Source organism: Lagenorhynchus albirostris, chromosome 7 (genome assembly GCF_949774975.1).
Source record: "Lagenorhynchus albirostris chromosome 7, mLagAlb1.1, whole genome shotgun sequence".
Taxonomy (NCBI): Eukaryota; Metazoa; Chordata; class Mammalia; order Artiodactyla; family Delphinidae; genus Lagenorhynchus; species Lagenorhynchus albirostris.
This window is the reverse complement of record NC_083101.1, coordinates 11,572,053-11,588,033: the sequence shown is the minus strand read 5'-3', so window position 1 is coordinate 11,588,033 and position 15,981 is coordinate 11,572,053. Positions and strand designations below refer to the sequence as shown.

Sequence of the window (15,981 nt, the reverse complement as noted above, 5' to 3'; positions counted from 1 at the left end):
GAACTGGCTGTTACCTCTCTCTCCTGCCAATCTTCGAATATCTCTGAACTAAATTAGCACCTCTACCCACAACATCCCTTGTCACCCCACAAAATCCATTCTAATTTTTAAAAAAAAATGAATTCAGCAAACACATCGGCGGCATGAGTATCTGGGCTCTGTGTATATGTGTGTGTGTGTGTCTTATAATTAAGCCTTAACACATATTCCATGTAGTTTATATTTTCTCAAGGTATGACTGTACATTCAGATATCTTAAAGGACTGCCTGGTATATTTCCTCTGATTACCATCCCAATAACATATTAACACGTACAACTGGTAGCCTTACAGTTTCCCAAAAGCCCCTAAAGGTCTAACAGTTATTTTTAAATATGTTCAACCATAGGAAAGAAAAGTGATATTCTGAGTTACTGAAACATTCTAACTATTAAAATTTATACAGTGGATTTTTAAAACCGTGGGTAGTTATACTTTAAATTGTAAGAACCCTTTGTCTAACCTAATGATATGGTACCAAAAAAATAGATTTAAATGTGTACTTCTGATAACATTTTCTAAATTCTATAATTCAGCCTTCAGATGATAGGCCTTTTTACCCAGGATCTTGAAAGCCTATTCAATCACAATTGCATACCCACTTAATCAGCAATCATTGTTCTGGGATGCAGGACTTTGTTGTCAAGACAAGCACCAAAACCTTAAAAAATTTTTTTTCAGAACTGGCATAAGAAAAAAGTGATCTTTGTCAGACAAGGACAAATTTATGCAAATCTTTTATAAACATTCACAAACATTTATTTAGCTTTTGAAATGTTGGCCTCATTTGAGAGCATGAAAATGAGGGGGAAGTAGGAAAACGCAAAGGACAGCTTAGAAGCTGGCACGCTACATAAATATTCAGAAGGAAGATTATAGGATTCATGTTAGGCTGTCTTAGGCTTCTCCAAAGTCCACACAGAATAGCAAAGAACAAAACTAACGAGAAGTACAGCAGATGTTAGACAATGCATCAGCCTCTTTTCCTCTCTCACTTGGCTATACTTGGACGCTTTTATATTTCCTTTCAATATGGTTAGGTCATTCAAGGATTCTCCTATAGACTATGTATTGTGGCTACAGATCTATAAGCTGGAGGTCTGTCAGCCTTCCAAAAGTTTCCAATGAAAAGGCATTATGCAAATTCTACCTCTCCTACCCTCTTTCAGGGGGGAAAAAAGCCTCCAGTATGCAGTCATCAGAGTATTGGAAGCCCCAGCCTTCATTTCTGTATAGCTGTGTTTGCCTCAGGGCCACGCTGCTTGTTTTGACAGTGGATCCCCCTAGATAGTTGGGATTAGTCGAGCTTGTTTAGATAAACTTGAAATCAAGGCCTTCTCTAGGTAGACAGCTAGATGCAGCTACCGAGTTTCCAGCTGCCTCCTCCTTTCATCCCCAAACAACTGGAGATTCACAGTAGCTATCACAGCCACAGGCTATGTCACATACAAAGGTACAAAATTAAAGGCTGCTAAAAGAAGCCTTTGTAAGTCTTAGTGCTAAAATAAGGAATCTGTACTGCTTGGTTTATACAAATTATTCTAGCACTACCAGTATGGAACTGAAATCATCAGTTAACAAGGCATATTAATCAAGATTCCCAGCTTCTTCAAATAGACAGGATGATAGTTTGATAATATACTTAACCTTAGCTCTTGTATGAGAGTAATCACTTAAAATGTTAAAAAGGAAATAATAGGCTTTATTTATCCAGTGGCAGGGGATGTCAGACACTGTCAACAAACACTGTGAGCAGAATATGAAAATCAAAATGTAACTATCAAATCCGCTTTTGAGAGGGAATTATTTAGCAATTGATTAGATAGGGCCTCGGTTCACAGTCATTTCCAATTACAGAACTGTTTCATAATCAACTTTTATTTCCCACAACTTGCAAATTCTGATGGAACAATATCAGGAGGATTCAAGAACTGAGGAAATTTATACTCAGAACAGAATAGATCGACGACATCTCATTACAAAGACAGAAGGCAAGTGATACGAAACACTATTGATATAAAAAAGTATACAATTCAAATAGTTTTCTAAAATCTAATACTCAAAGATTTTACTCTTTTGCAACTAGAAAATGTCTCTTCAGAGGGCCAGCAAAATACAAAGAAAATAATTCAATTCCACATATATGTTTTATTTCACTTTACATATCTTGCTCCAACACGTCAATGCTAGTGTTTACCTGAGGCTGCCTGGGATAAACTAAACACAACCGAAATAGGTTTAAACATTTTCCAGAACTATTCTGTGATAAACCATACAGTACAGAAGGCCTCTGACCATACTGTCAAGTCACATAAGGCAGTCTTCAATCAATCAAGTTCATATATCACCAAAGAAAATGTGCTCTCATAATTTAACAGCTAAGTCACTATTTAAAAGAAAAGCCTTAAGACATGTAAGACATTCTGGAACTGCAGTCATCATTTGAGGTTTTCTTATGAAATTTTTGGTTTATTTCATACACAACTTACAAACTAAAGAAAGACTCAGCAAACTTTTTCTATAAAGGGTCAGGTAGTAAATATTTTAGGCTTTGTGGGCCACTTATGGTCTCTGTCACAGATTCTTCTGGTTTTTTTTTCCCCAACTCTTCAAAAACGATAAAAATCACCTTAGCTCAAAGGTCCCAAAAAACCAGCCCCAACCTCTGATCTAGAGTGTCAAGGAGCTGGTCACACACCATTACCCAAACAAACTCACGAACACCCCAAAACACAAATTTAGAAATTCCTGAAAGGTAAAATGACAATGTCAATCATGTTGGTTCTCTGGTGATCCAACAATTCACACATGATTATTGCTAAATGGCCAAATGTCTATTGCATACTCTCTTTTGGAAAAATTACTTAAAATACAAAATAATACAAAGAATTAAAAAGAAAACATATTTCCACTACTCAGAATTCACAGCTGTTTTGTGGCATGGACTCTTCAGAGAAACAATTCCTTCTTATATTAACAGTTCACTACTACAGTTTAGGTCCAGGAGTTTTCTTGACAGATAAATCATGCTCTCTGGATTCTCAAGAGCTCTTCAACTTGAGAGTTATTTTGTTTATAATATTTTTAAATTTTATTTTACTGAAGTATAGTTGATTTACAATGTTGTGTTAATTCCTGCTGTACAGCAAAGTGATTCCATTGTTTACAATATTTTAAAAAGCAATATTAAAAGAGAAGAAAGCTTTTTCTGGTGCTTTCCTCACCACATTCACTCAAATACGTTATATGTACACCCAACGTTCTGTTAGATGTAGAAGGGCCTCTTCCTGCCTCTCTCACTCCTCAATTTCTGCCCCCCCAACTCCTTTCCCTTATATGTATTCCCAGGAATTTATCTCCCTTCTTCTCTCTCTGTATCCTCCTCCATTAACATAGTCTACTTATACTTTAATCTCAATTACCATCACTGTGTAAATGACTCAAATTCAAATCTTCATTTATAAACTACCTCTCCAGCTCCGGGCGCCCATTCCAACTGCCTTTTGACAGTTCTGCCCCATGTCCCATAGTTACTTCAAGCGCAACATGTCGAAAATCCAGATGTACCATCTAGGTCCTGGTAAGCTGCTGCCTGCTAATCTCTTTCACCCCATCAGAACAAGAAAGAATCTCACTACTAACACTTGCTGGGGGACAGATGATCCATTCATGTGACTTTGATTCAAATATTTGCTGTGGTTGTTGAATTTCAAAATAACTCTGAAGAAACCTTCCCAAGTGTCAATTAACAAGGAAGGAGACAAGGGAGCCCCAGAAATCAAGAATATTTCCAAGTCATCTTAGAAAAGAAAACCGATACATTTCCCTAGGCAAGATAATATATTTAGTACCAGACAATGTGCTAAAGACCCGGTCTGCATGGAGTTTTTGATCTAGTTGAAAGACAGATGCTATGCAAAGGAATACACTAATACATCGTTGGAACTGTGACAGAAGCTGTGAAAGAACAGAAGAAAGTGCTCTAAGACAAAAAGACAGGGGCCTGAATTTAGATGGAAGGGTCAAGAAAGGCATCTCAGGAAGCGACATTTTGAGCTGAGACTTGAGGAATGAGCAGGTGTTTACCAGCCAAAGATTGCAAGAGGGATAGGGAGAAGAAGGCCAAAAATAAGTAAATAAATAACAGCATGAGCAAGGGCCACTGAACAACAGTCCTTGGCACATTCAAAGAACTAAAATAAGCCTGGCATGTTGGATCAGAGGAGGCAAGGGAGAGAGTGGCAGAAGATGGTGTTAGACAGGTTGGCAGAGGCCAAATCACATGTGGCCTTAGAGGGCATGTTAAGGAGTCTGGACTTGATTCTTGTGCACTGGAAGTCACTAGGAGGGTTTGAATCTTTTGCATCCCACTTGCATGTCATTTCCTAACCCCTCTATCTACTCCCAAGTCTTCTAGATTCCAGGGGGATTCAGAAGGTATTCTCACTGAGCTCCTCTTGTCTCCTGAATTCCCATGCTACTCCTATTGCCGTCATTCCTATCATCAGACTGTCCATAGATCTCAAGACCTTCCGTTTCCACAGGAAGGGACAGACACACAACTGGATGCCTGTCAGGCCACCGAGATGGAGGAGGAGCCTCACACAGGAGCCTTAATAATAACCCTGGCAGCAGGGAGAAGGGTTGTGGTTGAAGACAGCAACATAGGAACTGTAATAGATTTGAATAGGACCAGCTTAAATCTCTCTTCAGAACCTAACAGTCTACATGTCTTCTTGTTTAATCTTCATAGGAAAGCAGTGAGACCACATGGACCAAAGGAGAATTGAGTTTGTCAGAGAATCAATATTTATTTTTGATGTAGAAAATGAAAGGAATAGAGAAAACTATTAAAGTCTGTATAAATGTAATATTAGTCATTCCTGTCAAGGGTTTACCATTTATGACTTAAAAGCTAAGAATTATGTATACAATTTAAGGTATCTAATTGATTTACCTAAGTTTCTTCTGTTTCAGCCTGTATTTTGTTTCCCAAATACTCTGGAGGGGCTTAAGTGACAAGTGGAAGGGGACTGACAAAGCAGCTAATAAGTGTCACATCCTGTGCTAGAAGCTTTACATATATACTCAGTGATCCTACCAGTAATCTGATGTTGATATTATCACCCTCTTACACATGACCTGAGGCCTTGAAAGCCAAGTAAAATTACTTTCAGGTAGAATGGTGAAGTAGCTTGCCTAATTGGAAATAGATAGTGATGGAAAAGCTAAGATTCAAACCCAACTTCATTCTCCTAGGAGCTCAAGCTCTTCCCACCTTGCTTTCCAATTGCAGCAGTGGAGTAAAAGATTTTTGTTGTATCAAAAGGTCTTAGGTTAGGGTAACGTTATGTGCCAGCTTGCCCAGAACATCCTGGTTATGCTCATTATCTCTGTGTAATCATGGTGCCCCCTTTTGCTCTCACAAGTGTCCTGGATTGGATGCTATGGTCATTAGTCTTAGAGAAAAGGAAAACCATGGCTTGTCTGAAGGGTACTGAAAGAACAAACAGACGTTCCATCTGCCTTGTAATGGGAAACTGGGGAGTGGTGTTAGAAGAGTTAGTTTTTATCTCTTGACTCCAAGCTCTTTAACCACATTAAGGAGTTATCTACATTCTAGGGCTTAGTGCAATACTAGACATCAACAATGACATGGAAACGGCAAAATCTTCCCTTTGCTTCATTTTCCTCACGCTACATTAGAAAACATTTATTAAACTAGACTAATGCAGGTATTGTGTACACATCATGCCTAATTCTCCTACAAAATCCTCATTACTTCCTTGTTTTATAGGTGAAAAAAAATGATGCTGAAAAAGTAAAGCCTTTGCCCAAAGTAACATTTCCAAAGCCAAATCTCATATAACATGGGGATACTTGCCTTCTACTATTCTTTGGGCCAAACATACCCAAAAAAAGGCACTTAAAATTTTTAGAGGGGATGATATTTGTTAAGAAATAAGTGAATAATGAAAAGTATTTTAGCTGCCATTAAATCTGTTTATTATAACAGATACATTTTAAAAATGCAAAAATATTTCTCAATTTACCAGGGGTTTAGATCTCTAGGAATGATAAGTATCTGGCAGGCTGGAAGAGTTCTCTAATAAAAATAATGTTCTTATCAATTACTGCTGACACTTCTAAAACTAGATGTTACTAACGAGGCATCATATTTGAAATATACTCAAATATAAGAATCTTAAATTCCTCTCTGTTAGGCAAGGTGAGACTTAATAAAGGTATGTTTTGGTTTGTCCTACTTTGTTCAAATTCTGAGCCCAAAGACCACAGTGTGAACACTATTTGGTTGTTTATTATTATATATCAAATATTTGGCCTATTAGCATCCATGTACAGTACCAGGTCCTACAGATGTGGACATGTAGCAGGAAAGAATCCCTGACTTTCTGCCTGGGAGAGAGAAAGGATACATAAACAAGTATGTGTAATAACGGGTTTTAAGGTTTCTGAAAGCATGGTCAAGGAAAAAAGGCAGGCACTGTCAGGTCTACCCAGGGGATATCAAAGACTCCTCAGAGCTGGTGACATTTGAGCTGACTTTTGAGAGTTGGGTCAGCATTTACTAGACAAGCAGACTAGATATTTAAAATATTATATAAATATCTAATATTTAATAATACTTAGAATATTATATAAATAAAAGTATAAAATATTACATAAAAATATTCCAGGAATAAAAGCAATGTGAAACAATATTATATATTTCACAAGGTTGATATGAAAGTAAATGATTTTTGGTAAGCTCAATTTTATTTAAAAACAATCTTAATTATCCTTTCCATTTCTACCCACACACACATACACACACACACACAGACATATACATACATAGTTCAAAGTCTGGGCTTCATGTTATCTCACATTTGAAATCTGAAACTGACAGTTTCAGTCAGTTAGACAGTTTGAAATTATGGTAGCTAGAGGAATCTTAACTCTACTGCATATATTTTTAAAATGAAAGTTAACACAATAATAAAAAGTACTACATGCAACCAAAAAGGCTAATTTACAAGGACAGTGGGACCCATTACTAAATTCTGAGGTTTTGAAAATGGAACGTCTCAATACAGCTTTCACAACAGAAATAAAAGTAATTAGTTATTTAAAATCCCTTCAACACCATTTAAAGAGTTTCCATATTTTCCGTACATTATAGAACATAAATATTCAGAAACTGTTTCTGGTTATCTCTTCATCTTTACTTGACAAATTTCTCTTACCTATGTGACTTCTCTAAATTTTGCTGTAGAACAGTGTGGGCTTAGAAAGAAAAGATTTTTCAGAATTCTTCCTAGGATCAGTCTGAAATTCTAGAGGCAAATTTATCACACATAATCCTAATACCTGATAAAACAAAAGCACCAAAACCAGGTTACCCTGCTACCTTGAATCCACCCCCTAAAAACAGTAGGCACTCTATAATAATTGGTTATTATTAAATGCCAGGTATTATTCTGAGCACTCTACACATTTAAAATCACTTAAACCTCACAAGAATCCTATGATATCTTTACTATGATTATCTCTAGTTTACAGGTGAGAAAATGAAACCCCAAAGAGGTAAATCCCAGTAAATGACAGAGCTGGAATTCAAACCCAGTCTGGCTCCAAAGGCCATGCTCTGTACTATCCTTTCTGGAATCTGAACTCCTTAGCAATTATGTCTGTGTATTACATACTTTATATTCACAATCATTCACTGGCCCCTAATTTATCCTAGCTGCTGAGAAGAGCCAGTAACACTGATTATAGTCATTCCTGTACTTGAAGAGTTCATAGTAAATAAACAATACAATGTAAGGAGTCAATGCTCCAAGTGCTCTCCAAGTGCTGAGGATAGAGTGACTAATTCAGTCAGGGCAAGTTTCACAGAGGAAGTGATATAAGCAGGGCATTTAATGCTGAAAAGAAGTATATTGGGTGGGAGGGGGAACTGAGGAAGGCATTTTAACCATAAAAACATCTTGGACTTGCTGGGTCATATGGTAGTTCTATTTTTAGTTTTTTAAGGAATCTCCACACTGGTCTCCATAGTGGTTGTATCAATTTACATTCCCACCAGGAGTGCAGGATGGGCCCCTTTTCTCCACACCCTCTCCAGCATTTATTGTTTCTCGATTTTTTGATGATGGCCATTCTGACTGGTGTGAGGTGATACCTCATTGTGGTTTTGATTTGCATTTCTCCAATGATTAGTGATGACTAACACAACATTGTAGAGCATTTGTACTCCAATAAACATGTGAAAAATAAATAAATAAATAATAGCAACACCCAAAAAAACCCAAAAAAACCATCTTGGGCAAAAATATAGAGGTGGGAGAGAGCTAATCATGCTGGGAAATAGACATTCTATGTCTGGTTATGAAGGGAAGTGGTAGGAAACCAGGCTGGAGGTTGGGGCAAGGACAGACTGTGATGGGCCTCAAATCCAAGTAAAGAAATTTGCAGTAGATCTTGAAGGCACCAGGGAACCATCAGGAGTTTTGACTTAAGAGAAATGGTGTGATTTGATTTAGGTTTTAGAAAGACATCTCTGGCCATCTTATAGAATGTAGTGATTACAAGGTCATTAGGTTGCAGGTCATTAGGAAAACTCCACAGGAGAGAAGCTGAGAGTGTGAATGCAGAGGGAAATAGCAGACTAGGACAGACTAGAGAGCAATTTAGGAGGGATAATGAACAGGGCAAGGGCTTGATGACTGCAGACTTGCAGATCCATCCAAACAAGCAACAGAGACTGATTAAATGAGGTTAAAGTTAAGACTCAGACTACAGCTCTCAAAAGCAGCCACAGTCCACTTAGTTATCATCACTGAGTAGCTCACCAGAAATAAGACCATCCAGTAGTATTCAGAGATGTCTAAAATTTACCAGGGCTTTTTTGGAGCCAGAATAAAACCAGGAGAACACTTCTAATAAGAATGTATAAATAGGGATTGCCTACTTCCATTTCCTAGAGTCAGATTCAAGTAAGTAGTAGTACAACATAGCTCTATAGCCTGGCATGCCTTCAGAAAGAATAGCTCAAAAAGAATTTGTCTTTTTAATGGGTTCCTTCTATATAACTGTAACAGCTGGGAAGTGACCAAATTGAGAAGAAATCTTCAACTCAAAAGAAGAGCCTTAAATCAGAAAATTTATCACTTTTTCAACTGAGTTTGGCTAAATGTTTAAGATTTTGAAATACAGTTTCATTAAGAAGCCAGTCCAGGGCTTCCCTGGTGGCGCAGTGGTTGAGAGTCTGCCTGCCGATGCAGGGGACGCGGGTTCGTGCCCCGGTCCGGGAAGATCCCACATGCCGCGGAGCGGCTGGGCCCGTGAGCCACGGCCGCTGAGCCTGCGCGTCCGGAGCCTGTGCTCCGCAACGGGAGAGGCCACAGCAGTGAGAGGCCCGCATATGGCAAAAAAAAAAAAAAAAGAAGAAGAAGCCAGTCCAACCCCATCCCATTCTTTTTTTTTTTTTTTGCGGTAGGCGGGCCTCTCACTGCTGTGGCCTCTCCCGTTGCGGAGCACAGGCTCCGGACGCACAGGCTCAGCGGCCGTGGCTCACGGGCCCAGCCGCTCCGCAGCATGTGGGATCTTCCCGGACCGGGGCACGAACCCGCGTCCCCTGCATCGGCAGGCGGACTCTCAACCACTGCGCCACCAGGGAAGCCCCCCATCCCATTCTTAAATTCACCCTTTTCTGGAAATGGGGGTGGGGGGGAATGAAAGATATAGATATGACAGAATAGCATCTATTATATACAAAGTGGTTTTTCTTCAGCAAACACTTGAAAAGCATTCATCCAAGGTGATAAATTTGACTTGTAACAGCACAGGGAGAAATAAGAGGCAACCCGTGATAGATAATTTTTTAGGATTATTTTTCCCCATCCATGAGCCTGTAACTTAAAAAACATTTAAACAAGGCAATCATCAAGAATGGGACACTTTTAAACATATAAAAAGAAGTAGACACTTAATCTGGGATGCATTTATACATCTGCAATCTATCAATGAAAATCTTTGAATCTGTAATGTGGTCCGTCAAAATGGCTACATTTGGTGGCAATTGTGGATACTGACCCACTACTTGAAGAAAGCGGCTTCAGCAGGGTGCTTTGTTGCCATTACACTAAACAGTCACCTCCCAGGTTTCAGGGTCTGAAGAAATTAAGAGTTTATATCTGTGGATGAGAAAATTACATTTCTACCTATAATCCCAGGCTGACAAGTTACTAAGAAATATGGAAACTGACCTTTTTGAGCAAGAGGTTTCAAAAAAATCCATGAATCAACAGTGACTTTTAGAAAAGCACACATCTAAAACAGACTTAAAAGATGATCTTCTTTAAAGGCAGCCCCAAGACTTTCCACTTGGGTTTCTCTGTACCACTCTGGCTAACTTACTAACTTCTATGGCTTCACAACAAAAAAAAACAAGAAATTGCAGAAATGTGATTACATTGTGGCATCACTACCCAAAGGTCCTAGTTTTCAAAGAGATATCCCCAATTTCTGGCCTTGCCATTGTTCTACAAGCTATTGAAACAACCTGAACATGTATTACCTTTGTAGCCTAGCAGACAGTAAGGTCTTTCAAGGGGGAGATGAAATCTTCTACATCTTTCTTCATCTTTACCTGGTATGGTATCCAGCTCATACTCTGCAGACACTACACTTATTAAACTCTCACACAATTAATGCACCAAATCGTATCTAGTCTCCAACACGGTTTCTGCCACCAAAAACAGACATGAGGGGGAAAAAAACCCAGAAAGTTTAGCCACTTTTAAGTTAGTCTTTTTAAGGCTGAGTTGTGGAGCCATTTTAAATGGTGACCCATTTGAACCTTATATAAATAAATCCTTTGGATAATATTCAAATGAAATGACAAATTCTGTTCCATGTCATATGGTGTCATGAAAAGTTTCCAGAACCAAACTTGACTTCACCATTTAAAGTGGATCAAATCTGAACGGATTGCATGAGTAGGCTGGAAGCATGACAGCACCTACTTTGGAGAAGAATGGGGAAAATAAAGAAAGCTCAAAAGTTTCCAAGAGGAACAGGATACACCCAGGTCCAATTCCATTCTTTGTGAGCTTGGTGAATGCATGGCCCAAAAACCCACAAACCCAAATTTTCAATTCCAACTTGAAGATTCTATGGCTTAGACAAGTCACTATAGAAAGACTGGTGGAACCTTTGTGGAATCAATGTCACACTTTATACAGACCAGGTACACTGCTGCTTATGTTTCTCTGCCTGACAATAATGGGAAAATCAAATTTTATCATTTGTTTTCCATTTTGTGTAAATACTGTACATGTACGTCATATTACACAATGTTGGTGCAATGAAGCTTCCTTTCACAGTAACAAAAAAATGTAGGAGCTGTGGATTATATCTATAATTTTCCTATTAGATAGTATTCTTTCAATGCATCAGGACATGAACAAGTTTTGAATAGAAATGTTTAGTCTCTGGATTATCAAGATTTTGAAGAAAGTAACTTGCAAGTTTCCATACACAGCTGCTCACTAAAAGAAGGAGGCAATCACCAACAAGCAAGTAGGGAGCCTTGATTAAATATTATCTCCGTTGTCTTTCAAACCAGAATCTTTCAATCCACTTACATAGGTTACACTGTGAATAACTGAGTTTAAATGTTTTTTTTAGAGCATACCTGAAGCATGAACAAATGAAAACTCCATATTTAAGCAATTACATGCAACTCAGAAATGCCGATTTCCATCACAATTAGCCTAAGTTATGCAACATATTTTTGTTCCTTTTTAGTATATAGGTGATGCATGTTTTTCCACTTTGCTTAACTGCCTATAGTGAAATTTCAAAAATCACACAGACCATATATAACCATAAAAGAAAGGGCACCTTTTTATTTTTCCCAATGTACCATGTTTCTACATTGCTTACAGAGCTTATACAAGAAACACTGTTGGTTTCTATATAAAGATTTCCATAAAATTTTTATAGTTTCTATAAATGTATAAAGACTGTTGGTTTCATTATAACCTCTGTTTCAGTACCAGTGGAAAGAAAAATTACCTGCAGCTCTGAACAGTGATCTACATGTACAGGGACGGGTGGGTATGTTCAGACCTCTAGTTAAAGAGCTCTAAGACACTTGCTATATTTCATCAAAATATAGATGAGCACAGTGGAGAAGCAACTTCTAGCACACTAAACTCTAATCGCCACTCTTAGAACAAACAGGCTATAAAAAGTGCAATTGTGAGAACAAATTATTAATTCTTAATGTTTTAGTACAAGAAGTAAATCATATAATAAATAATGCATTTTTAAATGGTAGGTGTAATGCCTATTGTACTTGACACATTACAAGGCTATTTATGGAAATCTCTGTGATATGTTATTGTATCTTTATTCTAAATTATCCCATACTACATGTTATAATTACTAAAGGCTCTTTTTTAATCTGAAAAATCATATGTTTTGAACCCAAAGATGGGGTTTTGATGAGAGTGGTAACCATAATTTGCTAACACGTTAATTTATCCTTTTCTCCTTTAATTCAATTAATATTCATTAAAACTGCACTAATCACAATGAATAAAGTTTTACCATTTATTTCCATAATTATGAATGAATACAGTAAACATAATAGAATAATTATAAATCCATTTAATTAATTACAAGGCTGTTTCCAGCAGGGAAAGATATTCATGTTTTGTTTTCTTATTTTTAATGCCAGATTGACATGTTGGTATCTTTGAGAAACCATTTCTAGAAATGAAAGAAACACATTGTGATTCTGTTCTTCTTTACCAAAAATTTTCTATTAGACAGGCTTTATTAAGAGCCACATTATCTAAACTTGTAGTAAGAGAATGAAAAGAATCTGGTTTAAGCTACCAAACTCAAAGTAACTTGAAAATTGTGTCTGTAATTTAGTAATCTTAACGTTAAAAAAATGATTTAGACTAATTCGGATTACGCTTATGAGAGATACAATTCTTTAAATTTCACAAGTAAGTTGTTAGAGGTGGTTTTTTTTTCAAATGCAGGATCCTTTCCAAGTCAGGATCCTACCAATGTTAATGTTTTAGTATTTAAACTAGGTAAACATTAAACAAAAGCAGATGAATAAATAATATGAACTATGAAAAGACCTTGCTTTTGCCTTTGTTGTTGTTTGTTTTTCTCTTTTAGAAAACATAGGCATTGCATATCTTTCAGGAATTAACAAAGCCTGTACTTTCAGGTTTTAAGATAGCAGGCCTACCAGATTTTAAATGAAATATTGAGTGCTACAGTGATTTAATGGTTTTAAACCATAGATGTCATCACAGTCTGAGGGTGTCACAGACAACTTAAGGAAGAAAAAAAAAAATGGGGCACAGAGAAATCACTTTGTCAGTAATTACAATCAAGAGTCCGAAAATGTGGCTCAGGCTGCTCATTACTTCTTCCTTCTGTATCAAGACCCTTATTTACATTTCAGATTACATTTTTTATGAAACAGTAAGATCTATCAGAGCTGAGAGGACTGAAATAATGAGGGAAAAACATTTTAATAAAACGTGTTGGGTCTGCATTACTTCCGTGTCAGAAAGAAAGGCTACTTCTGTAGTGATGGATCATTTATTCTGCTTCTAAACGAGAAGCAAAAAGATGAAACTGATGAACTTTTACTGCCCATTTGTCTTTAGCAGACAATTAAGACAGAGAAGATCAAAATGGATTATCATACCACACAGACAACTGGCCCAACAGTAATACATCTCTGGGACCACAGATTTGTAACTCTCTTTTATCCCTCCCCTTTCTTCTTACTTCTTTTTCCACTCTAAAGGCAGTGCTAGCTTTGTGGCTCAAGGAGAGCCAAAAGGCTGGTCATCATTATTCAGTCACAGATGTCAATCTAACCTCCCTTTTTTCTCAGTTTCTAAAGCAGTGAGCCACAATAATTTGTGACAGATTCTTTTACTGTAAGGTACAAAGAACACACAGAATAAAACATCTAGCAGCAGCAAGCGTCTCTGATCAAGTGTGCTGGTACATGGGAAATACACTATATGTAAAAACAAGCACTAGTAGTTTAAGCGAATGGGGAGAAAAACTGGGGAGGCGGGGGGGTTGTGTGTGTGTGTAGTAATAAGTGCTATATTTTGTGGTGAATTATCTCAAATATTCCTTATGGATTGCATCATAAATGTTTTAATACTAGCAATGTTGTCTAGATTAAGTACACATTCAGCATTTAAAGCTTGTATGTAATAGAAATATTTCTAAGAATTCCTTTATAATAGCACACCAAAGGGAAAGATAATTTGGCATAATCCAACAAATGCTAAAAAGAAAACACATAAGATCAGAATTCAAATTATAAAAATGTAAGTAAGAAATATGCAGGTCTCATTTCCTTTACTAATAGATCAACTCTCAAATTTCTTGGAATTTTGAGGTAACTTCTCCAAACAAAGTAGAGCTTTCATTCATCCTTCATTCTTGAGTTACATGTGGTAAAGAAGGGAAACTGTGTGTCAAGTTGGAAGAGATGCTAAATAAAGCAGTGATGTGCATACCCTCATAAGTCTACATCCAGCCTATGAGCATCAACCTCCAAATTTCAAAACTAAGTCACTGATCCAGACAAAGAAAACAAATGCCTATCCTAAGAGCACTTTAAAATAGCTAAAAGTTATTTTTTAGATTCCTACTATAATTGAATTCCAACTTCAGTATATAAAATACTTGTAAGATCATCCATTAACTAAAGTAAAGAGAACTAAGTTCACAACACAACAATACTTAATCAGTAAACTGGGCTCCATATGCAGTGACAAAATTGATGATAATCTATATTTCTATTTCTATCTCATATTTCACGTGTTTGTATGTGGAGTACCTGTATATATACATACTCTACCCAAACATAAACACATATATATACTCAAAGAACTAAACATGAAAAATAAACACCAAATTGTCACAGTAGTTATCTGAGTAGTAAAATTTCAATGACTTGTAGTTTCTTTCTTTTCATTCTTTCTTTTATTTTTGCTTTATTTTTATTTCCTAAATTGCTTTTTGCTAATGAACATATTACCATGCAATTCTTTTAAAGTTACACCAAAAAAAAAGATCATGGTGCTCACAAATTTTCAGATATAGCAAGAAACTATGTTTAAAGGAATAAACCCAGATGTTAACTATGTTATTTTAAGTTTTCTCCTACATAATTTTTTCTCATTGGGTAATTCAGATCATGGGACCACAAAGGTTATTTACCTAGACAACAATATTTTAAAAGAATGATTTTCTTAAGAGCTATGGCCTCAAGTCTATTCTAAGTAATACTTTAAGATCTTCCACCCTTTAAACATTGTCGAAAGAAAAAAAACATTAATAAAAAGGTCCTATAATCTTTGGATTGTGTAAATTAAATCCGAAGGGCTCAATCCCATACCAACTTAGGGTAAGATAAAAATCTAACTCTCCTGTTGGAAGATGAGGCAAGGGGTAGAGTGAGAAAATTACTATTTTTGTTAAATCTCATTTTAAAGTCTTGAGATCACATGCAAAGCAATCCATACCAGTTTTCTTGGGCTCTTGTACAGTAAAATCTCATGACAAAGCATCTCATTATCCTGATTATCCACTTATATTCCTAAAGATGTATCAGATACCTTGCCCTCTATACAGCAAGCCACATTGCAAAGCTGTTACTACTACTGTACTGGATATTTATATTCCATTGTACTTATCCTCATTCAAGGACATTCTTTTAATATACAAAATTAAATGAATGTACTTCAGAAAAATGTTTTTATTATGTACAATATCCCACATGTGAAACGCTTTAAAAAGTTGTTTTATTGTATAATCAAGAATGCTTTTATTTCAAAACTGCTTTAAAAAAGCATACCAAATTGCATGTTTG

At 36.6% G+C, this 15,981-nt stretch overlaps 1 protein-coding gene across 4 annotated transcripts in view; it reads right to left on the bottom strand.

The window, feature by feature from the left end:
• Nucleotides 1–15,981, bottom strand: part of DENND1A (DENN domain containing 1A) — a 541,897-nt gene that overhangs the window by 379,414 nt on the left and 146,502 nt on the right. The gene's annotated exons all lie outside the window — the stretch shown is intronic.